The 23,254-nt window shown below is 41.9% G+C and overlaps 1 long non-coding RNA gene across 1 annotated transcript; it reads left to right on the forward strand.

Annotated features, from left to right (window-relative positions):
- Positions 1–219: 219 nt before the first annotated feature.
- On the forward strand, positions 220–5,954 carry LOC308679538. Its single transcript, XR_014028799.1, has 3 exons — positions 220–403; positions 3,985–4,490; positions 5,568–5,954. It is a non-coding gene; the product is annotated as an uncharacterized lncRNA (long non-coding RNA).
- Positions 5,955–23,254: the final 17,300 nt, after the last annotated feature.

The following is a 23,254-nucleotide window of genomic DNA, read 5'->3' on the forward strand; positions in this document are numbered from 1 at the left end:
GGAAAATGTCTTTATTTTGACAGGTGGATGTCTGTCTTGAGATATCAGCAAAGCTTTGTGATTTTGAACAGTTTAGGTTCAATTTTTGAATAGGGTTTTATTGTTATTTTGATTTATATGCTACTGTGCTGTCCATAGCAAAGAGCATGTATGTATTTATGTATTCATTAGATTTTTATCTTGCCTTATCTTAACTCAGGGTGGTGAGCAGACCCAGTGCCACTTTCCTCCTTCTATTTTTCCCACAACAACACAACACCCCTGTGAGATGTATTGGATAGAGAGAGAATGATTGGTCCAAAGGCTGGCTTTCATGGCTAAGGTGGGACTAGAATTCACAGTCACCTGGTTCCAGGCCAGCACCTTGTGGAAAACTTTGCCGCCATTTCTTTTAAGATTGCAGGTAAAATATGTGATTTTTTTTTATTAAAAAGTTTTACAATACATTTTATCTTTAGCAAACAAAAAAAAACCCCTCCCATCCCCCTCCCCCACCCCTCCCTCCCTTTCCCCTCCCCCCCGGCTTCCCAGAGCAAAATACAGGGTATAAAAATACAATCATAATCTAACTTACGCAAACAATCCTAAACTATTTAAACTACCGAACTTTAACTCATATAAGAAAACTCCAAACATATATATATATATATATCATATCAATAATTATACAAATACAAAATGATACTTTCCAATCTAATACCAAAACACAGGGTATAAAAATACAAACAAACAATCATGATCTAACTTACGCAAACAATCCTAAGCTATTCAAACTATCAAACTTTAACTCATATAGGTAAATTCCAAACATACATATATATATCATATCAATGATTATTCAAATACAAAATAATACCTTAAATTCATATTATCCTAATATATTATACAAATTAAAATACCATAGATTACTTCCAAACTTAAAAAATTTTTTTTATATATATAATCACATCATTCTTATATTCTTATATTCTATTACCTACTCCAATATTGCCCATAAAAGTATTACAAATTAATTTCAATCACACATAAAACAATTTATATCAGTTTTATAAAACTATTCTTCTATCCAACTAGACTTTAACATACTAAAACCAAATTAATACAACCTTTCCTTCTCCTAATATGTTATACAACTTAAAATACCATACACTACCTTCCAGGCTTAAAACTTTCCATCCAAATAACAAAGCATAACCTACAGAATATCAATAAACACTACTACAAATCTTCCCAATTAAATTTTCATAATCATCTTCAAACTAAAGCAACACAAAATATTATATAATTATTTTATAAGGGTGAAAAATGAATCCCCACATACTTAATCCTTCTAGCATCCTTATTACATTATTATCTCTTGCAATTATGCAACTAAATCCTCAGGTTTGCTTCATTCTTCCAGAAACAGCACACCTCTTCCAATTTCTGGCCTTCTCCCGTGGTGATGAAATTTGACCCACTCCTGTAACTTTCACATCTGTCTGCGTTAACCCTTCAACATCTTGTGGATTCTCTCTGGAACGTTGAGGCTCTCTGTTACCTTTTTTCTTTGTAGACTCCAAAGACGATATGGGGACTGCTTTTAAAACATTACTGTAAAAGTCACGTGCCTGAACCACCGTGGTAAGACAATGCCTCGTACCTTCATGAGTCACCACCATCCCCTCTGGTATTTGCCATCTAAACTTAATATCACGTCGTCTCAATTCTTGTGTCAAAAAGGCAAATTCCTTCCTTTTTCTTAAAATTCTTGCAGGAATCTCTTTTAAAATCAAAACTTTTTGCTCATCCATTACAAAATCAATATTATAGGAGGCCTGGATAACTTCATTTCTAATCTTTCTCTTTGTAAAATAAACCACCACATCTCTGGGTAATTTCCTTTGTCTTGCAATCCACGAATTAACACGGAAGATTTTATCTATATCTTCCATTATTTCATCTGCTGGTCGCTCCAACACCCCTTCCAAAACCTCAGAAACCATTTTCGTCAAATTTTCCTTAGGATTTTCTTTAAGGCCTCTGATTCTCAAAGCAAGCTCCATCTGAAAATACTGTGTCGAAATCAAATCATAATCCATTTCCGCTATCATATTTTCAGTTTCTGTCATTTTGGCTTCCATTCTAGTATCATTTTGAACAAGATCTTCCACTTTTTCATCCAAAATCTCAATGCTTTTAGCCAGATTTAACGTTGCAGATGTAATGTCTGCTCTCATTTCTGCTAATTTCTCTGTAAACTTCTCCTCCAACTTTTTCTCCATTATCTCAACAAATTGTTGCATTTGCTTTTCCATAGTTTCTTGGAGCAAACTCTGCAAATCTTTTACTGTAAAAGCTGATACAGATTCAGATGCAGAGGACAATAAAGTTTTCGCCGAAGACTGCTGCCTCAGGGCAGGAACTTTAGAAGATATAGTCGCCATTTTCACCCTCTATTGTTAACTACTCACTTTCACATGCAGATTCAGCAAAGTCCATTGAGTTAAAGATCAAAACATCATCTTCACCAAAATCTCCTGCATCGCTCTGCCTGCGTCCTCTTTCTCATAAGCTCTTCCTTGCTAGCAGGGCTGGTTGCGAACACCCTGTTCTGCTCCAAAAAACCCGGAGCAGAAACGCCTTGCAGTCCGGAGCATGCCCAGGCTTCGGGGGGGCTCAATCCTTCTGCCACCAAAACTCTAAGTTCTGGCGGCCCCGGAGAGCTCTACCCCTACCTGGACGCTCACCCCCTCCTCTTCTCCCAAGGAGGGGGCTTCCAAGCCGCCGAACAGCTGATTGACGCTGTTTTCGGCGGCTCTACGGAGCTGCAAGGCTGACAGCCCAGAAATGGCTGCCTCCGGTGTCGCCTTGCCATCCGGAAGCCCGTGATTTTTGTGCACTTAGAAGCTGGGAAAAAAAAGATTTGGAGCCTACACATCAATTTCAATTTTTTGTATCAGCAGATTTGAAACAATATTGAGATATATAAGTAGGAGAAAAATAAACAAATGGGCAGAGGGGCTGGTGGGAAACCCAAAATAGTTCAGTGAACACCATTCTATATTAATTGGCTATGAGGAAGGCCCTGAAAGATGAGTGGGAAGCAAAATGGAATGAAATGTCATTGGAATTGCTGTTGGAGGGGATAAAATGATAATTGACTGGATCACCAAATAAGAACATTTCACTATTCAATATTTTATATCATATCCAGCAGATTTTTGTTGAAGGCATCTACCTCCTACATGTAGAGTTTTAAAATTCAAATGCAGGTCATTATTAACCCAGTCTTTGTGGTAAAACATTGTTTTCCTTTCTATGACATTTAGTGATTACTGGTATTTTAAAGCTTTTCAGAACTTATAAATATTTAGGATGGTAGCAGAAGACTTGTTTTGGTCCTGTGAAAGAAAACAATGAGTGTGGCTTGAAATCAGGAGCCAAATAAAAATTGCAACCAGACATCCCTTTACTGGCAAATTAAACTCTTTGAAAACACAAGCTTCCTACCTGATGCTGACTTAGCTTTAGGCAAAGTGGTTAGAATAGGAAACTAATTAAGAATGGAATGGATGCAGTAATGGTAATCAATGCATTCAGAGTCTTTCTATGAACATGAAAGGAGAATATAAAGAGAGTCAGAGGAAAGGTGATGAACACTCAGCTGAAACTTAATATTGATTGATTCAGAAACATTTTAGGATCAAGAGGTGACCAATATGCAGAACAGGATCTCTAGGACCTGCCCATCATTACTAGTTGACTTCACTTGAGTATCTTGCACAATGAAAACAATGTTTTCATTATATTCAAGTACCATTCACTATCATTCCTCAGGGCAAGGAGATTTAGCATTAGAAATGGATAAAAATGCTATGGTCTCCATTTTACATTTGTATTCTACTTATAGTTTTAAACTATAATTTTGGAATACATTTAATTGTGTCTAGTACAAAAAAGGGGTTGGACTTTTCAATCATCTTAATTTTATATTCTTCAAAGAAAGAAAGAAAATATGTTCCTACCAGAGAAGGAACAAGAGGAGACAAGTCCCAAAGCTGAAGAAGCTTCTTGGATGAGAAGTGGAATGTCTTCAAAGGAAAAACAAGAAAGTCCAGTTGCCTCTTGAAGAAACACCTTTGGGACAAGCATGACCTTAACGACTGAGAATCTCCATAGACAAGAGGGGACAAGATTTTCAAAATGGGGGTGTGACTGGAGTAATTAAGCCCTACTTCTTTTCCCTTATAATATAGGATGTGTATGACATATCTAAATTTTTTGAACAGAAGTTTTTTTTTTTAAAAAAAAAACATTTGTACTTACTGACTTAATTTGGATTAAATATTTGTTAAAGAATATGGTCTCTCCTAGATCAGCTGCTTTTAGAAAATTTGGCATTTATTTGCTAAAAGTTTGATAAGAGCCAGTTGTACATTCATCAGAGTTTTCCCATTAATGCTGAAGATATAATACGGTTTATCTTCAGTATTCTAATGGACCACAAGGTAAGTATGGTTGTGATGGCGTGACAATAGTTGGTCATAAAAACATCATTCTCATTTTTTTGACATCAAACTGGAGGAGACATTGAGTAAAAAGCCCATAAGTTCAAGATAGTATATAAGTGATCCCTCTATTCTTTCATCATTTGTATTAATGACTTGGATGAAAAGATTGAAGAAATGCTTATCAGATTTGCAGGTAGCACAGAATGCGATAGCTAATATTCCCCAAAATGAAATGCAAAATAGGTTATAGAAATGGCCAACAAATAAAAGAATAAAATTTAATGGACAAATGTAACATCCATGACTTAGGAAACAGAACTCAAATATCCAGATGTAGGATGTGCACAATACGATTACATTCTCACAGAGAAAAACAGAAGGAGGGAAAATATTATGTATAGTTCCTTGAGTTCCTGAATGAAAGTCAGGCAGACGCAATGTGAGCTTGATCAAAATAAATATGGTTTCTACACAAATGGAAGTAACAGTTACACTCTAGGTTAGTCAGGGCCATCTTGAGTACTGTGTCCAAGGGTTTAGGATTTTGATGAAGCTAGAACAGATTTCAAGAAGAGCAACAAGGATGATCAAGGGACTAGAACCTAACTCTTACTAGAAGAGATCAAAAGTTGCTGATCAGACTAAGAAGAGATGATAAAAGAGAATATGGGAGTATTCTCAAGCTCTTGATTAAAAAAATGTGACACCGGTAAAGGTTTGAGTTCCGCAGTATATCAATCTTTGACAGGCTCCTCTTTATGACTTAGATTCCTACACTAAGCAGGGAATTGCCAAAATGCCCTACTCTGGTTCTGTTACTATGTGACTGTGAACAGTTGGACTTTTTGCTTCAACTTTTGTGATTTATTTATTTATAAATTTTATAGGCCACCCATCTTACCTCAAAATAACTCTTAGCGGCTTTTGACACTATTTCTAGCAGATGTAAAACAGGAATGGCCGACTTTTAAGCCATTTTCTAATAAACGTTGGGATTTCAGATTTCTCCTCCAGTTTCAATATCAAGGAAACTGTGTATCTGTAAACTTTGCTTTCTCTGTTTTGTTTTTTCAGGTCCACAGCAGCACAACTAAAACAACTAAACGACAACTGAAACAGCTGTCTAGGTCTTACAAAGTTTCTGGACAGCAGAAAATAAAAAGTTCTCTCGTCATAAAAGTTGGAGCTTTCATTTTGCTTTTTTTCCCCAGCTATAGTACTGGGAGCCAATTAGGTTTTCATTCACACCAGGAGCATATAGGTTTGTATGATGTAGTTTACCAGCAGGGAAGTTACAAATTAGCAGTTTGGTTTGACTGCAAAAATCAAGAAGATATTTTTAAATGGCATGGTTTTTACTGGTACCTGCTGGGTTTAAATATTCTTCTCCTTCTATCATTCATCAAAAGTCACGATAAACACTTTGATTCTATTATATACAGAGAATTAATTAATATAAAAGGTAACATGCAAACTGGCAGAATTAAAGTAGTTGAAAGTTGCACTTCATACCCTACTGATAAATCACTGCAGATGCATCTTCTTGTGTTAAGTAAGACTATCTAAACTTTTTGAGGTTGAAAAATAAAAGAAATAGAAAAAAAGGTTATTTTAAAAGCTGTGTTTCTAAAACTTTATCAAAGCAAACATTTCCTGCAAGTTATGTCTCTGTAAGGAAAACTCTTTAAAAGTGACATCTGGAAAAAATGGTATAAAATTTTAAAATATTGTTTCTGGAGAATGCAGTAATAGTAAAACTCTGACCGTAAAATATATATAAATTTTCTACCAGGCATTCTCTCATTTTATAAGGGTTTTTTGATAGATAATATGCATAATCTTCATTATTCAAAAGTTTTATTCTCTCTCTCATATATATATATACATATATACATATATACATACATATATATATATATATATATATATATATATATATATATATATATATATAAATATATATATATATAAAAGTATTCTCTCTCTCTATATATATATATATAAATATTCTCTCTCTCTCTCTATATATATATATAATATTCTCTCTCTCTCTCTCATATATATATATATATATATATATATATATATATAGAGAGAGAGAGAGAGAGAGAGAGAGAGAGAGAGAGATGTAAAAATATTTAAAAAATAAAGCTTAAAAGGTCCCTAAAGTCAGTCCCAATCCTGATAAGATATAGATAGGCCATAGTTATTTTTTTGGTAATAATTTGAAGTGATTTCCATTTTTTACCCATTCCAGCTTCATCCTCTGGAGCTTTCTGACAGTTTCCCCTCCAACTACTAACCATATCCAAAGCTTCTTAGTCTTTTTTTAGGTTGCCAGGTAAGAGGAATCAGCCAAGGATATCTAAGTGCCACCTGTTGTAAACAGTATTTCCTTTTATGAAAGTATAAAATCCTCTCTGAAGTGGCTCAGATAATGTCTGTCACAGCCACAGTTGCCAGCAGAGTGTCAGGAAGTTTGTTCTTTAGACTACAACCATTCAACCCTGCAGATCAAGACTGCCCAGCAGATTGATATAAACCACAAATGTTTATGTCAATAAATTATCTATAATCATCACAGAAATATTTGTGACCATTGCAAAATAATGTGTCCAATGTAGATTTAGGCAGCAAGTTGGGGAATGGATTTTCTTCTCTGAGGATTGGAAGATAATCCTAATCAGGGTATCAAAATGGGAGATTCTAATATGGGTTAGGTATTGCCAATATTAATGTTTGAGTGCATTTTAAATTACAGCTTTTCCCTTGGGTTTGCTGCTGGAAAAATTTAATGGGGAAGAGAGAATAGGAATAATAAAAAAAAGTATTGATCTTGCTTGACGTGGCTTAGTTAATTTGATTGTTAACCACCTTTCTTCAAATGGTCAATTATCCTCACTGCCAAATTTATCAAAGGGAGAATGGGGAAAGAGTGATGACACATAGGAGGGGCGGAAAGCTGTGAGGAAGTGGGAAGTGGTGATTTAATGTTTAGAAAAATAGTTGGATTTATAAAATGAAAGGCCATGGATTTCACCAAAAGTAAGTAATAATGGAGCAAATCAAGACAGAGCATTTAAAAACAACCTTTACAACCATTTATACCTACTAGTCTTGTCCTACTAGATTGAACTTTTTAAGGAGCTGCAATCATATTTAGTGTGATCAATAAGATAAAGCGGCATCGATTAACTATTGTCGCAAATTCCTGGAACTTCCCTGCTGAGATCTCCAATAAGAGCCCCTGTGTTTATTGATAAAACCTACATCTGTGTTTCTTTCATGTCAGATCCAAGAGGAGCATCTAATATTGTTGAAAAGAAAAAGAAGATGGAAAAAAGTTTTAGGCCAGTCTGGAAGAAAGGGCTGAAATGAACAGGATGAAATTTATCAGCGTGACATGAAAAATCCTGCAGTTGGGAAGGAAAAAAAAACAAACTTGAGATATAAGCTTTTGGATAGAATATTGGATAGAAAAAAATCTAACCTGGTAGTAATACAGGTACTCGCTGACTTACAAAAGTTCATTTAGTGACTGTTCAAAGTTACAATGTGACTTATGACCGTTTTTCACACTTATGACCACTGCAGATTCCCCATGGTCATGTGATCAAAATCCAGATGCTTGGCAACTGAGTCATATTTATGACGGTTGCAGTATCCTGGGCTCACGTGATCACCTTTTGTGACCTTCTGACAAGCAAAGTCAATGGGGAAGCCAGATTCACTTAACAACCGGGTCACTAACTTAACAACTGCAGTGATACATTTAACAAATGTGGCAAGAAAGGTCGTAAAATGGGGCAAAGCTCCCTTAATAAATGTCTTCCTTAGCAACAGAAATTTTGGGCTCAATTGACATTGTAAGCCGAGGACTACCTGTACGTTTGAAAAGGAGCTGAGTGTTCAAGCAAGTCACAAATTAAACATGAGCCAGAATGTAACATGGTTATTAAAATGGCAAATGCTTTGCTGCAGAAATAAAAGATTGCCAATTGATCAATCAGCTCCTAAACCTTGATTCCTAAAACTAGAGATCAGACAGATCAGAGAATACGGCTATAGGATACGAATGGCAGAAATATGGATGACCACTAGATAGCTGCAAAGACACAGGGGTTTCTTTGTTTTGTATCACTTTTCTGTCACTTATTGATCGACTGTTGCACCCCAAATCCATTACATCTGGCAGAACTTATCCTGATGTGACCACAAAAAGCGGAAAAGAAATCATAGCTGTTGTGAGAACAAGATAGAAGCTTCCTTGTTATTTTCATAAATTGTAATTGATTTCACACTGTAGTAAAATGAGTAAATGCAAAACTTGTAGCTATTAGAAAATAGTAATTAGGAACCTGTTATCATTAGTCCAATATGTTCTGCTAATTTCCTATATATAGGTAAAGCTAAAGCTATAAGATGAAAGAATTATAGCCCATAACACAGGCTTGCAGAAGCTAAATTTGTGGGAGGCTGTTTAGGCTCCTATTAGTCACTACCTTTGTGAGGCATATTTATTTATTTATTTATTGAACTTATATACCGCCCTTCTCCCATGGGACTCAGGGCGGTTCACAAGGTAATTAAAATAACACTACAAATACAAAAAGTTAATAACAATTAAAATAATTAAATTATCTTTGAGTAAAATATAAAACGCCTATAGCTCCAATTAAAACCCAATTAAAGTAAAATTACAATTAAAATTCTCAGTCCTGGCCAGAAAGCTCAAAGAGCCAGGTCTTCAGGTCCCGGCAGAACAAACGAAGATCAGGGGCATTCCTGAGCTCTACAGGTAACTGGTTCCAGAGGGCAGGCGCGCCCACAGAGAAGGCCCTCCCCCTGGGTATTATCCGCCGGCAGTCTTTTACCGCTGGCACCCTGAGAAGGCCCTTCCTGTGGGAGCGCACAGGATGAAGGGAACTTGATGCCGGCAGCAGGTGTTCCCTCAGATATCCCAGACCCAAGCCATTTAGGGCTTTATAGGTCATCACCAGCACCTTGAATAAATATTTTATAGCTGACTGCTTTTGACTTGCAAGAACAAAGTTTAGCACATTAGAAAGTGGCCGTTGCTGTTTAAAGGGAGTAAGCAATTTAAGGGTAAGATATTTAAATCTTTGGTTTTTAATTTTTGGTTTAAAAATTCCTAATTATGCTAATACAGTAACACATTACGAATTCTTCCTTACCTGGAGTACTCCAGATTTATGAAAAATTATGGGAACTCAGGTCCAGCACATCTAAAGTGTAGCCTGGGAAAACAGCCTTTAAATAATTTCATTTGATTTCCCTACTTCAGTAAGGCAGTATAGCAACATCAGCAGTAATCATGCTGAAAATTATATACAGAATAACACAATAGGAAAGGACCTTGGAGATCTTCTAGTCCAGGGGTCTTCAACTTTGGCCCTTTTATGACTTGTGGACTTCAACTCCCAGAATTCCTCAGCCAAGCATGCTGGCTGAGGAATTCTGGGAGTTGAAGTCCACAAGTTATAAAAGGGCCACGTCTGAAGACCTGTGTTCTAGTCCAATCCCCTGATCAAGCAGGAGACCCTATAGCATTTCAGACAAATGTCTATTCAATCTCTTCTTTAAAACCTCCAGCGTTGGAGCACCCACAAGTTCTGGAGGCAGGTTGTTCTCACTGTTAGGAAATTCCTCCTTAGTTGTAGGTTGCTTCTCTCCTTGATTAATTTTCATCCATTGCTTCTTGCACTGCCCTCAGGTGCTTTGGAGCAGGGCTTTTCAACTTTTTCACCCATTGTACCACTTTTAGGATATGACAACATCCGAGTACCACCAGTTGCCTAGCAAGGTGTCAAAAACTTGATGACCGAAAAAAAGGAAAAAAGTGATGAAGTACAAGTAGTCCTCAACTTACAACAGTTCGCTTAGTGACTGTTTGAAATTACAATGGCACTGAAAAAAGTGCCCCCCAATCCACAGCCAAGCAAAACACCTGCCTGCCCGTCCAGCAGCGCTCTTCCTCCTGTCCGAGGTTTTCATTGTTGTGACCATTTCTGTTGAGGATTGGCAGTGGGGGTGGGGGGTGTTTGGTTTTTATTCCCCCTGTCTGCTGGGTGGTTGTAGCAGGTTTTGGTCACTTCACATGACCCTGGGACACTGTGACCGTCATAAATATGAATCAGTTGCCAAGCATCTGAATGTAAATCACAAGACCCTGGAGATGCTGCAACATTCCAGCTGATCGGTGCTTCTTCTAGGCTCAGAAGCACCAGGATCAGCGTAGAGCTCCAGCTGGAGCCTGGCACTGATCCTGGCACTTCTGCTGAGCCCTGACAGCCCTGCAGCTCCAACCATCTCTCGCTCAGGCTTGTGCGGTGCTGCCACTGGTTCAGCTCATTCCCCTCCCCCGCTACCACTTTTCTAGGATGGTCGCATACCACCGGCCAGGTGCCAATGTACCATAAGTGGTACCCATACCACTGGTTGAAAAGCCCTGCTTTGGAGAATAGGTTGGCCCCAGGAAAATCACAAAAGCATCTCCTTTTAGCAACATGGAATGTGCGAGTGAGTTCTCACACTGACAAGATGAAAGCAGTTATAAAAGAGTGAACAAATGTATTTTGTCTCACCTTCACAAAAGATATACTAAGTTTCCTCCCTTCTACATCAACAAAGTTGGAAAAAGTTTTGATGCTATATGGTGTTTCATTTGAAAGCAGAGTCCTTGCTGGAATTTGTTTTGTTGCAATTTAACTTTCCATTTAATAAATACTAGTCATCAGAATTCTGAAATCTTTTCCTTGGATTAATTATTTCCAGTTAACACTAAAAGGACATGAAGTGATTTTATTGTGCTTATGATTTTAGTATGTTTAAGTTTGACATTAGCAGCCATTTTATATATAGCAACCATTTTATATTGATACTTGTAGTGTTATCATGTAATCATTGTTTTGTTATTTAGTAATCATTATTTTGTAGTCAATTGCCTGAGCAGATGCTTTATGTACCTTGGAAAAGTAAAAGCTTCATGTTAAACATACAGGAGATTGCTTACATCAGGGGTGTCAAACTCAATTTCATTGAGGGCCGCATCAGCATTGTGGTTGCCCTCAGGGGGCTGGGTGGGTGTGGCCTGGGTGGGCGTGGCCTACTGTGTGGGCATGGCTAAAGTGCGTATGGCCTACTGGGTGGGCATGGCCAGCTCTACATCGTTCGCATCAAGGGTGCCTATGGGGGCCTGGGCAGGAGTGGGACAGATCTGAGGGTCTCTGGGCCAGGGCCAAGGCAGCGGGGGCCGTTCCCTCACTGTTTCCAGGATGGCTTCGCGGGCCACATGAAACCACGGGCCGGATCTGGCCCCCGGGCCTTGTGTTTGACATGTCTGGCTTACATGAAAAGAGCACAGTAAATGGAGCCTGGATTGTTGTGTATGAGTCATCATCTTGGAATTGTTTTTTTTTGTGCCTTTTCGTGGCTGATACAAAGAACTGATCTTTTTGTTCTGGAAAGTTCTAAAAGGTGGAAGACATCTTTCCTGGTTGTTGCCTTCATCCCTCTACCAGCCACGAAGAGGAATCAGGCAACCCCTCTCTGTTTTGATCAAAATAAAGTTGTAATTCTTTGCTGAAACCTCGGCTCAGGAGTTTCTTTTGGCTCTTTTAAATTCCTGAGTAACGCTGGGGCAATGGTGAGGCTAAGTGGGAAACCTTACAGACAAAAGTAGTGGAAAATTGAGCCTGACCTCTGCTTTTGCTCAGTACACATTAGTAAAGTGCTACTTTTCACCCCCCCTTCCTTCCCAGCCAACTTCAACAAATCTTATTTTTCTTTTGCAAATTCTAAGTTCTCTTGTTTATTACTTTATCTGTATTTTTGGTGTTTATCCTCACATTCAGGGTCTGAGTTATGTGTGATGAAAAAAAAGTTATTGAAGCCTCCAGGCACATGTGTTTCCTGAGCCTCATTTTTTGTGACACAGAACTTCTCTCTGACCATAGGTGGCAACTATCTGTGCTGTAAATTTCTGCCATGTTGAAATGAAAATTACATAAAAATTGTATTAAATTTCACACTCTGCTGAAAATCCAGGGGGAGAGGATTAAAGCTCACTCAGAGACAGAATGTTTTGCCTAGAATGCCAAAACGTCTAGAACAGGCTCTGCATAGATCACATCATTTGTGTGGAATGAATACAAAGTAAACACTGCTCATTTATTAGATCTTAACAATGTACACCTAACAATTGAAAGTTTTAATTATCTTGGAAAAATATGTTGGTTTGCTTCTAGTCTTAAAAACTCTATACTGAGTTCATAAATTGAAATCGGCCAGGGTTTTAACATTTTTTCTAGGAATTTGGGAATTATCTTGAAACAAGGGTCAAGAAGTCAAAGAGAGTTATTGGATGCATGTATTTCTCCATTCATTAAAATATTTGAGCTACCACTATCTTTGGGTTGTGTCACGTGACATACTGTGGGTCAGGTCACATGACATACTGTGATGTATCGCAATGTTTGCCTTTGTAGAGCCACAGTGGGCGTGGCCTGTGCATGACACATCTGGCTCTTGTGTGCCAGTTTGACACCCCTGATCTAAGCTATATATACATTCAGGGTGCATCTATTGAATAATTTCCAATTTTAAGATATGTATGAAACAAGTTGTATACAAAATAATGAGATGAGCATTATCAAAGATTCCAGATACAGAATGAGTTGTTGGACTGGGAAAAAATGTGTCATCTGTCACTGTGCATACTAATTTATGCTTCATATTCACCTGAATTTTATAAGAGACTTACAGCTTTAATAGTTAATCGCTTCTCAGGGCTTTAGATTAGCCTGGGAAATTTTTAAAAAAAATCTCAAAGGAAGAAAATTGTAAAACATTTCTAGATTGCTTCAAAGAAAGCTACATGGATGTGTCCATGAGATCACCAAGAAGCTGAATTTGACTCAAAGGAGATTTACCTTTCCCATTATCGCTTCATAAGCAGATTTGTAGCAATCTTGCAGAATGACCTCCCAAATTAAAAAAAAAACTACTTTCAAAGTTCTATGGGATTTTTAATTGGATTTTGAATGAGATTTTTATCTACTTATTTTATCAAGAGACAGAAAACAGTTTTAAGGCAAGAGATCCAAAGATTTTTTTTAAAACAACTGACAAACAACCTTGAATTCCTGCAAAGATTGACCTGAGCTAGAATGGATGATGATAGTAACTTGGCATTTACCTTAAGTAACAGCTGGTGAAATTTGGCAGGTTACTTTTTGAACATTAAGCACATTTAAATGGGCTATTATTAAAATGCCTGCTGCTACTTCTTCACCTCTGTTTTAAAATGTGAACTTCGGAAATATTTTTTTTACTCTTTGGAGTCCTGGAGAATCTGAGATTTTTTTTAAAAAAACAAACAAACAGAAAATGAAGACTTGAATAGGCAGGAAGCGTTAAAAAGGAAAATGTATTTGGGCAAGATAGCTGACTTGCAGTTTATTACACATTATTTGAAGCCAGAGAAAGCAATATGTCATCTTTCCTTGGGAGCTCTAAAAACTAAAACAGGGAAAATAGCAAAGTGAATGTGGCATTTGCTGTAGTGCTTAGTGTGGAATACTTAGGAGCACAGCTAAAGTAGATGGGATATATCACAGAAGGAGAAAGTTGGGAATGCATATCTATGGGCAAAATTTTGCTAATTTGAAAGCATTTTATTGATTTCTTCAGTCTGAAAGATTCCAGAAAAACTAAAATATTATTTTCAGAAGGATATAAAAATGTGACATAAAAATGGATTGGAAGGCAGGAGGAAAATGCACTCAGATACAAATTTTGGGTTACAAAATCCTTAGCAGCCAGTTGGAATTAGAAAAACATTTTTGTTTCTCCTATTGTTTTCATAATGGTACCAAGGCTGTTGTGATTGTTTGGAGATGGGCAGATGAGATTGGAATTAAATATGTTGCAGTGGGCTGATGACTATGGTGGTGAACTGAGAAGGATTTAGAGCAAGGGTGTCCAACCCTGGCAATTTGATAGACTTGAACATTGGGCACTATCTAACAAAGTGAAATTCAGTGGTGAAAAAAGTAAGGTTCTACATTTAGGCAAAAAACCCCAAATACACAGGTACAGTATTTATTTATTTATTTATTTATTTATTTATTTATTTATTTATTTATTTATTTATTTATTTATTAATAGGATTTATATCCCGCCCTATCTCCCGAAGGACTCAGGGCGGCTAACAACAAAACATATAATAAGTACAGAAATTAAGATAAAAATAAAATTAAAATCATCTGTGCAATAAATTAAAATTAAAAACTAAAAATAAATTAAAAATTGTAAATATAATTAATTAAAATGCCTGTCAGTCCAGGTCAGCCTGGTGGAATAGGAGTGTTTTGAGGCCGCGGTGAAAGGATTGGAGATTTTGGGTCATCCGAAGCTCAGGGGGGAGCTGATTCCATAGGACTGGCGCTCCCACAGAGAAGGCCCTCCCCCTGGGGGTCGCCAGCTGACATTGCCTAGCTGACGGTACCCTGAGGAGGCCTTCTCTGTGTGAGCTTACTGGGCGATGGGAATTCGTTCCCGGCAGCAGATGGTCCTGCAAGTATCCCAGGCCTAAGCCATGTAGGGCTTTAAAGGTAAGTACAAGCACCTTAAATCTCACCCGGAGGGCAACCGGTAGCCAATGCAGCTCACGCAGGAGGGGTGTAATATGGGAGTATCGGGGTGCTCCCATCACTACCCGTGCAGCTGCACTCTGTACCAGCTGAAGCCTCTGGGTGGTCTTCAAGGGCAGCCCCATGTAGAGAGCATTACAGTAGTCTATGCGGGAGGTAATGAGTGCGTGGGTGACTGTACGTAGGGCATCTCGGTCCAGAAAGGGGCGCAATTGGTATATTAGGCGAATCTGGGCAAATGCCCCCCTAGCCACGACTCCAATATGATCTTCAAAACTGAGTCGTGAATCTAGGAGGACGCCCAGATTGCGTGCTCTATCAATGGGAGGTAACATCTCTCCTCCTATAGCCAAAGATGGAACCTCTTGGACTAAACGAGATGACGGTATGTAGAGCCACTCAGTCTTGGCCGGGTTGAGTCGAAGCCTGTTTTTCCCCATCCAAATCTGTACCACTTCCAGGCAACGGGACATCACATCGAGGGCATCACTGGGTTGGTTCGGGGTGGAGATGAATAGCTGGGTATCATCAGCATATTGATGATATTTCACCCCGAAGCCACAGATGATCTCTCCCAGCGGCTTCATATAGATGTTGAACAGGAGGGGCGAGAGCACCGATCCCTGAGGCACTCCACAACTAAGGGGCTTAGGGCTTGACCTCTGCCCCCCTGCTAACACCATCTGTGAACGGCCCGAGAGGTAGGAGAACCACCGCAGAATGGTGCCTCCCACTCCCAACCCCTCAAGACGACACAATAAGATACCGTGGTCGATGGTATCAAAAGCCGCTGAGAGATCTAATAGGACCAGGACAGAGGAATAACCTATATCTCGGGCCCGCCAGAGATCATTCACCAGTGCGACCAATGCCGTCTCCGTGCTATACCTGGGTCTGAAACCCGATTGGTACGGATCCAGATACTCAGCTTCCTCCAGGATCAAAGGGAGCTGTCGTGCCACCACGCTTTCAACGACCATCGCAAGAAAGCGAAGGTTGGAGACAGGACGGAAGTTGTTTAAAATAGCTGGAGTATAGGTGGTACCTTGCTCAATGGTCATAACTGTGAGAGGAATCTCGGAGTCCTAGTGGACAATCACTTAAATATAAGCCAGAAGTGTGCTGCAGCTGCCAAAAAAGCCAACATAGTCCTAGGCTGCGTTAATACAGCGATAGAATCAAGATCATGTGAAGTGTTAATACCACTTTATAACACCTTGGTAAGGCCACACTTGGAACACTGCATCCAGTTCTGGTGACCATGATGTAAAAAAAGATGTTGAGACTCTAGAAAGAGTACAAAGAAGAGCAACAAAGATGATCAGGGGACTGGAGGCTAAAACATATAAAGAACGGTTGCTGGAATTGGAAATGTCTAATCTAATGAAGAGAAGAATGAGGGATGACATTATAGCAGTATTCCAATATCTCAGGGGCTGCCACAAAGAAGAGGGGCATCAATCTATTCTCCAAAGCACCTGAAAGCAGGACAAGAAGCAACAGATGGAAACTAACCAAAGAAAGTGAAGTACTAATACCACTTTACAATGCCTTGGTAAGGCCACACTTGGAATACTGCATCCTGTTTTGGTCACCATGATGTAAAAAAGATGTTGAGACTCTAGAAAGGGTACAGAGAAGGGCAACAAGGATGATTGGGGGACTGGAGGCTAAAACATATAGGGAACGGAATTGGGTATGTGTAGTTTAATGAAGAGAAGCGTGAGAGGAGACATGATAGCAGTGTTCCAATATCTCAGGGGCTGCCACAAAGAAGAGGGAGTCAAGCTATTCTCCAAAGCACCTGAAAGCAGAACAAGAAGCAATGGATGGAAACTAGTCAAGGAGAGAAGCAACCTAGAACTAAGGAGAAACTTCCTGACAGTCAGAACAATTAACCAGTGGAACAACTTGCCTCCAGAAGTGGTGAATGCTCCAACACTAGAAGTTTTTAAGAAGAGACTGGCCAGCCATTTGCCTGAAATGGTATAGGGTTTCCTGCCTGAGCAGGGGGTTGGACTAGATGACCTCCAAGGTCCCTTCCAAATAATAATAATAATAATAATAATAATAATAATAATAATAATAATAATAATAATAATAATAATAATAATAATAATAATAATAATAATAATAATAATAATAATTTCCACTAGGGCCTTCAGTTTTCCAGATTAAGGTGAAACCCAGCCAAGCTTCAACACCAAGATTTGCAGATGTAGAGGAAACGAGGGAAAATTCCCTGGCTATAGAATGCTTATTGACTGACTGAAGGAAGATCAAAATTACAAGAAAGGAAAGAGAAGTAACATGAAACTTCTTGGCTGACTAGCTGGGATTCTGAATATGAAGGGGAAAAACTGCAGGCCCAATTTACAAGTTGAGATGACACAATCTTCCTGAGTTTTGGCAACAGAACCCACCATTGTGTGTGTGTGTGTGTGTGTGTGTGTGTGTGTGTGTGTGTGTGTGTACCTGCACACCTTCAGTGTTGACTCCTGGCAACTGTTTGGACTAGTTCCTGCAATTTTCTTGGCAAGGTTGAGAGGGGCTGGGTGAGGAGACTGATGCAAAGCTGGCTTTGTGTCACCATCTCCTGTTTTTTAGCCTGATGTCTTAACCACTACATCAAACTGGTTCTCAGCTTCTGGCTTTGTTTAGTCAGCAATCGTTGGGCTGACTTTTTTCAAGTAACTAGTGCCTGCGTTTGAAGCTTTAGATCCTTAGTGAGCTATCTGATTCTTGTATTTTTTAAAAAGTATTTTGGTAAGCGTTAAGATTTCTTCAAAGCTATTTTGTTAGGCCAAGCTGTTTCTGAGTTAATTTTTGAAATGTCTTTACAAAGACAAGAGCGAGACCAAAGGCAAAGGTTCATAAGTTTATTCGGTTCAGCTCCGGGCAGCTGACTGTCAAACAATCCCGGCTTTTATAGGGAACTGTCAAACATCATAACCAATCAGGTAACAGTGTTTTTTCCCGCCGCTCGGGCAACAGCCAATCAACGGCGATACTCTGACAGCTCGGCGGCTGTCGGGGAATTCCTCTCAGCTGAGCGCTTAGCTCGGTTCGGAGGACCAGATTGTGAACTGCCGATTTGACAGTTCCGGGAACTGTCAAATCCGGCGCGTGCGTGTTTGGTCTCGGCAGCCCGTTTGACAGCTGTCAACGGGAATGGCGGCCGGCGGGGCGGCGCGCGTGCGCAGTTGCTTCTGGCAGCCATTTGACAGCTGTCAACTGTCAAAAGTCTGCCGGGCCGGTGCTTCGTTTGCTGTTTGGAAGCCCCTGGGTTCCTGATATGATTCACCCCCTTTCCCCCCCATGAACTGGTACGTTATTTGTAACAACAGTTGAACTTTTTAAACAAGTATTGTTAACGGGGTTTTTGTTCATCGGAGGGTTTCCCTTCCATTCAAAGTCCGCGAGATATGCGGGGGGTCTTTTGACACGGCTGGACCGTCGGGGGCAGGGGGTGCTTTCTTCGGGTTGCGTTGCCGGAGGAGTAGTTTCTGGAGAGATTTCGGCAGGCGGTTGTAGGTCCTGGGGAAGGGGAGGTTCGAAGGGTCCGGGGGTGTCGGATAGCGCAGGCTCCTCCAGAATCGGTGGCAGCGTGGGGTTGGGGGGTGACCTGGGTCGGAGCTGATCTGCGTGTCTGCGTTGTGCAAGTCCTGTCCCCGTGTCCACTGTGTATGACAACGGTCCTGTTTGGTCCCGGATAACCCCCTGAACCCACTTATCCCTTCCCCCATAATCCCGAGACCAGACATTTTGTCCCCTGGAGAATGTTTTTGGCTGGGCGTTGAGGGTTATTTCGGCTGCAGGTCTGTCCGGGTGGAGTCTGTCGAGTCTTGTCACCAGGCGGCGGCCCCATCGTAGTTCGGCAGGGCTTTTCCCGGTGGAGGAGCAGGGCGTAGCGTGGTGGGCCAGGAGAAATTGTGCCAGGGGGCGGTGCCAGTTCCCCGTGATGATTCTTTTGAGGGCATCTTTGGTGGCCCTCACCATAACCTCCGCAAGGCCATTGGACTATGGGTGGAAGGGAGCCGACGTTGAGTGCCTAATACAATTGCTCCTCGTGAAGATCTGAAAGTCATGAGAAGTAAATTGAGGGCCATTGTCTGATATTATAACGTCGGGGAGACCGTGTGTTGCAAAAATTCCCCTGAGGGCTTGGATGGTCGCGGCGGTTGTCGTGCTGTGAACTGGGAGAACCTCCAGCCACTTGGAATAACTGTCCACGACTATGAGGAAAACCTGCCCTTGGAAAGGTCCCGCATAATCAATGTGGATGCGGGACCAGGGGTTTTTTGTGAGTTCCCATTTGTGAATCGGAGCTCTGGGTTGGAGCGGGCGGGATTCCTGGCACAAATAGCAACCAGCGATATATTTTTCTATGTCTTGGTCTATTCCCGGCCACCAAACGTAGCTGCGGGCCAAGGCTTTTGTTTTTACAATGCCAGGGTGACCCTCGTGTAACGTGTGCAGTACCTTGGGTCTGTGTTTGGGTGGCACGATTACCCTGCACCCCCAGAGTATGCATCCCAGGTGAGAGGTTAATTCATTTTGTCTGGAAAAGTATGGCTGGAATTCTGTGCCTGGACAGGAAGATTGCCAGCCAGTATGTACCCACGCTAACACTCTGCTAAGCGTTTTGTCCTGGGATGTTGCGGCAGCGATATCGTTCGCTGTCAATGGGCATTCTTGGAGTTCCTGAATAGCCAAGATGTTGCTCGCTGGGGCAGGGTCTGGTTCCGTGTGGGGTAGGGGCAGTCTGCTGAGGCCGTCAGCGTGACACATTTGGTGTCCCGGCTTGTATACAAGTTGGTAGGAATATGCTGCGAGGAATATTGTCCAGCGCAGCATTCTGGGGGACAAGATTTGGGGGGTTTGGCGGTCCCAGGTGAACAATCCTAACAATGGCTTGTGATCTGTGTAGATCACAAAGGGGCGGCCGTAAAGGTAGTCGTGAAATTTTTTTATTCCCGCCACTATTGCCAGGGCTTCCTTATCTATCTGGGCATAATTTCTTTCCGTTTTGGAAAGAGTCCTGGAATAATAGGCCACCGGGGCTTGAGTGCCGTCGCTGTCTAAATGGCTTAAAACTGCTCCGATCCCGTATGGGGATGCGTCGCAGGCTAAGCAGAGAGGTTTGTCCTCTTTATAATGGGAGATGGTGGCGGTGCTGGATAGCATTTGTTTGAGTGATTTGAAACTGTTGTCGTGGACTGTTGTCCACTGCCAGGCTGCTCCCTTATCGAGCAACCTGTGGAGTGGTTCTGCAATTGTTGCCTTTCCAGGTAGGAAGGCGTGATAAAAATTCAAAAGCCCGAGGAAGGCCTGGAGCTCTGTTTTATTTTTGGGTGTGGGGGCAGCTTTGATTGCAAGGATTTTTGAGTTGGTGGGGTGGATTCCTTGCGAATCAATTTTGTAGCCCAAAAAATCTGTGGATGGGACGCCTATGGAACATTTTTCTTTTTTGAGTTTTAACCCCGCTTTCCGAAATCTGGATAGTACCTCTTGCAGTCTGGTTGCCAAGTTGTTTTCAGATTCCCCTGCGATGAGCACGTCATCGAAATAGGGGCAGACCCCTGGGATTCCTTTTAAGGTTTTTTCCATGACTTCCTGGAAGATACCAGGAGCCACTGAAATACCGAATTGTAGGCGGTTTACCTTAAAGGCGCCGCGGTGTGTGACAATGGTTTGGGCCTCAGCTGTTTCTTGGGTGACAGGTAACTGAAGAAAAGCATGCGCCAGGTCGAGTTTGGCGAATATTGAGCCAGAACCAATTTCAGAGAGTACGTCCCTAACTGCAGGAACTGGGTATGCATGGGGATTTAGTGCGCGGTTTAGAGTTGCTTTATAATCTGCGCATATTCTCACGTCCCCATTTGGTTTAACTGGTGTCACTATGGGTGTTTCCCAGGTTCCCCCATCTGTTGGTTCAAGGACCCCGAGGCTGACTAAACGATCTAATTCGGCCTCGATTTTTTGTTTCAGCGTGAAGGGAACCCTTCTTGCCTTGATGCGGATGGGACCCACCTCAGGTTTTAGTTTGAGGTCGATAGGGGTGCCGGTGTATTTGCCAAGCGTTCCGTCGAAAACATCCGCGAACACTTGGCAGACCTGTTCTAGGGTTTGGGATTGTATGCGGTTGGTCCCCTCCAGGCGGATGCCCAGAGCCTCGAACCAGTCTAACCCGATGAGGCTGGTTCTGGGTGCCTCTGTGATCTGGACTGTTAAGTGCCCCAGGAATTTTTTGTATTCTACTTTTAATTGTGCTTGTCCCTTTAATTGGATAGCAGCCCCCTGGAAGTCTGCGAGGAGTATTTTGGAGGGCTGTAGGGAGATACGGTGTCTGCTTTTAAAGCCGATTTTTTTGAGAGTGTCCCAGGACATTATTGAAACAGAGGACCCGGAGTCAACCTCCATTTCGCAGGGCACCCCTTGGATCTTGACCCAAATCTTAATTTTGGGTTGTAAATGGTGGATGGTCGAGATTTTTTGTTTGGCCCGAATGGACAATACTGAGGGCTGGGGGATTTCTTTGGCAGGGGGAAGGATTTTTGTCCTACCTGCTGGAATTTCCTCAAGCTCGTGGAGGGTTTCCCGGTTCAGGCTGCGGCATGCGGAGCGAATGTGCCCAGTCTTCCCGCATCCATGGCATTTGGCATTTCTAAAGCGGCATGTGGCTCTGGCGTGAGCCCCGCCGCAGCTGGCACACTTCGATCTGGGGCCGGTGGAGGTGGGTCTTTGGCCTGGACCGGCTGGTTTGAATGGCCTGCGGTTCCTTCCATGGTCAGCGCTCATTTTGTTGAAGCGGGACATGATGTCGTCGACGCCGGTGTAGGTCTCCGGTTGCTCGTCCGGTTCCCAGGCGTGGTGGACTGACCCGGCCGGACTGCTTCTGAACGCAGGGGAGCCCTCACGGTGGCTGTCTTCGTAGGCCATGATTTCTAATGTGAGTTGAGCGAGGTCCAACGTGGGCTTGGCTACCAATTTCCGCTGGAGCCACTCGTTAGAGAGACCGGCGATAACCTGGTCTCTGATGCGGTCTTCCAGGTCAGGAAATTGGCACTTGCGGGCGGCGTGACGTACCCCAGCGATGAAGGCTGTGGTTGTTTCGCCAGGTTGCTGGCGGCGGTGGGCGAAGTGGAGGCGCCAGTACAGCTCAGACCGACGGGGCATGAAGTGCTTGCTGAGGCGGTTGGTCAACACAGCGTATGGGACGGTCACGACTGGGTCCGGGCTGCAGAGTCCTACAGCGATGTCGTAGACGGCGGGCCCACTGAGACACAGAAGGGCTGCAGCTTTGTGGCGGTCCTCCGTTATCTTGTTGACAACGAGGTAGCCTTCAATTTGCCCCCAGTGCGACTCCCATCCCTCGGGATGGCGGATGTCGAACTCTCTGACGTGACCTAAGTTTGCCATGGTCTGGGTCCACGGTACTGTTCAAGCTGCAGAAGGGTTCCTTTGCCCTCAGAAGTGGCTTCAGCAGTGACTTGTCAGCGAGAGGGATCGGAACTCCTTCGCGGTGTGACTTAGCTCAGCAGGCAGCTCTATAGTACCCGAATCCCACCTTCGTCGCCAGGTGAAATGTCTTTACAAAGACAAGAGCGAGACCAAAGGCAAAGGTTCATAAGTTTATTCGGTTCAGCTCCGGGCAGCTGACTGTCAAACAATCCCGGCTTTTATAGGGAACTGTTAAACATCATAACCAATCAGGTAACAGTGTTTTTTCCCACCGCTCGGGCAACAGCCAATCAACGGCGATACTCTGACAGCTCGGCGGCTGTCGGGGAATTCCTCTCAGCTGAGCGCTTAGCTCGGTTCGGAGGACCAGATTGTAAACTGCCGATTTGACAGTTCCGGGAACTGTCAAATCCGGCGCGTGCGTGTTTGGTCTCGGCAGCCCGTTTGACAGCTGTCAACGGGAATGGCGGCCGGCGGGGCGGCGCGCGTGCGCAGTTGCTTCTGGCAGCCATTTGACAGCTGTCAACTGTCAAAAGTCTGCCGGGCCGGTGCTTCGTTTGCTGTTTGGAAGCCCCTGGGTTCCTGATATGATTCAATTTTCTTCTTCAAATAGTATATCCCACA

This window comes from Vipera berus (assembly GCF_964194415.1).
Source record: "Vipera berus genome assembly, chromosome: 1".
Taxonomy (NCBI): Eukaryota; Metazoa; Chordata; class Lepidosauria; order Squamata; family Viperidae; genus Vipera; species Vipera berus.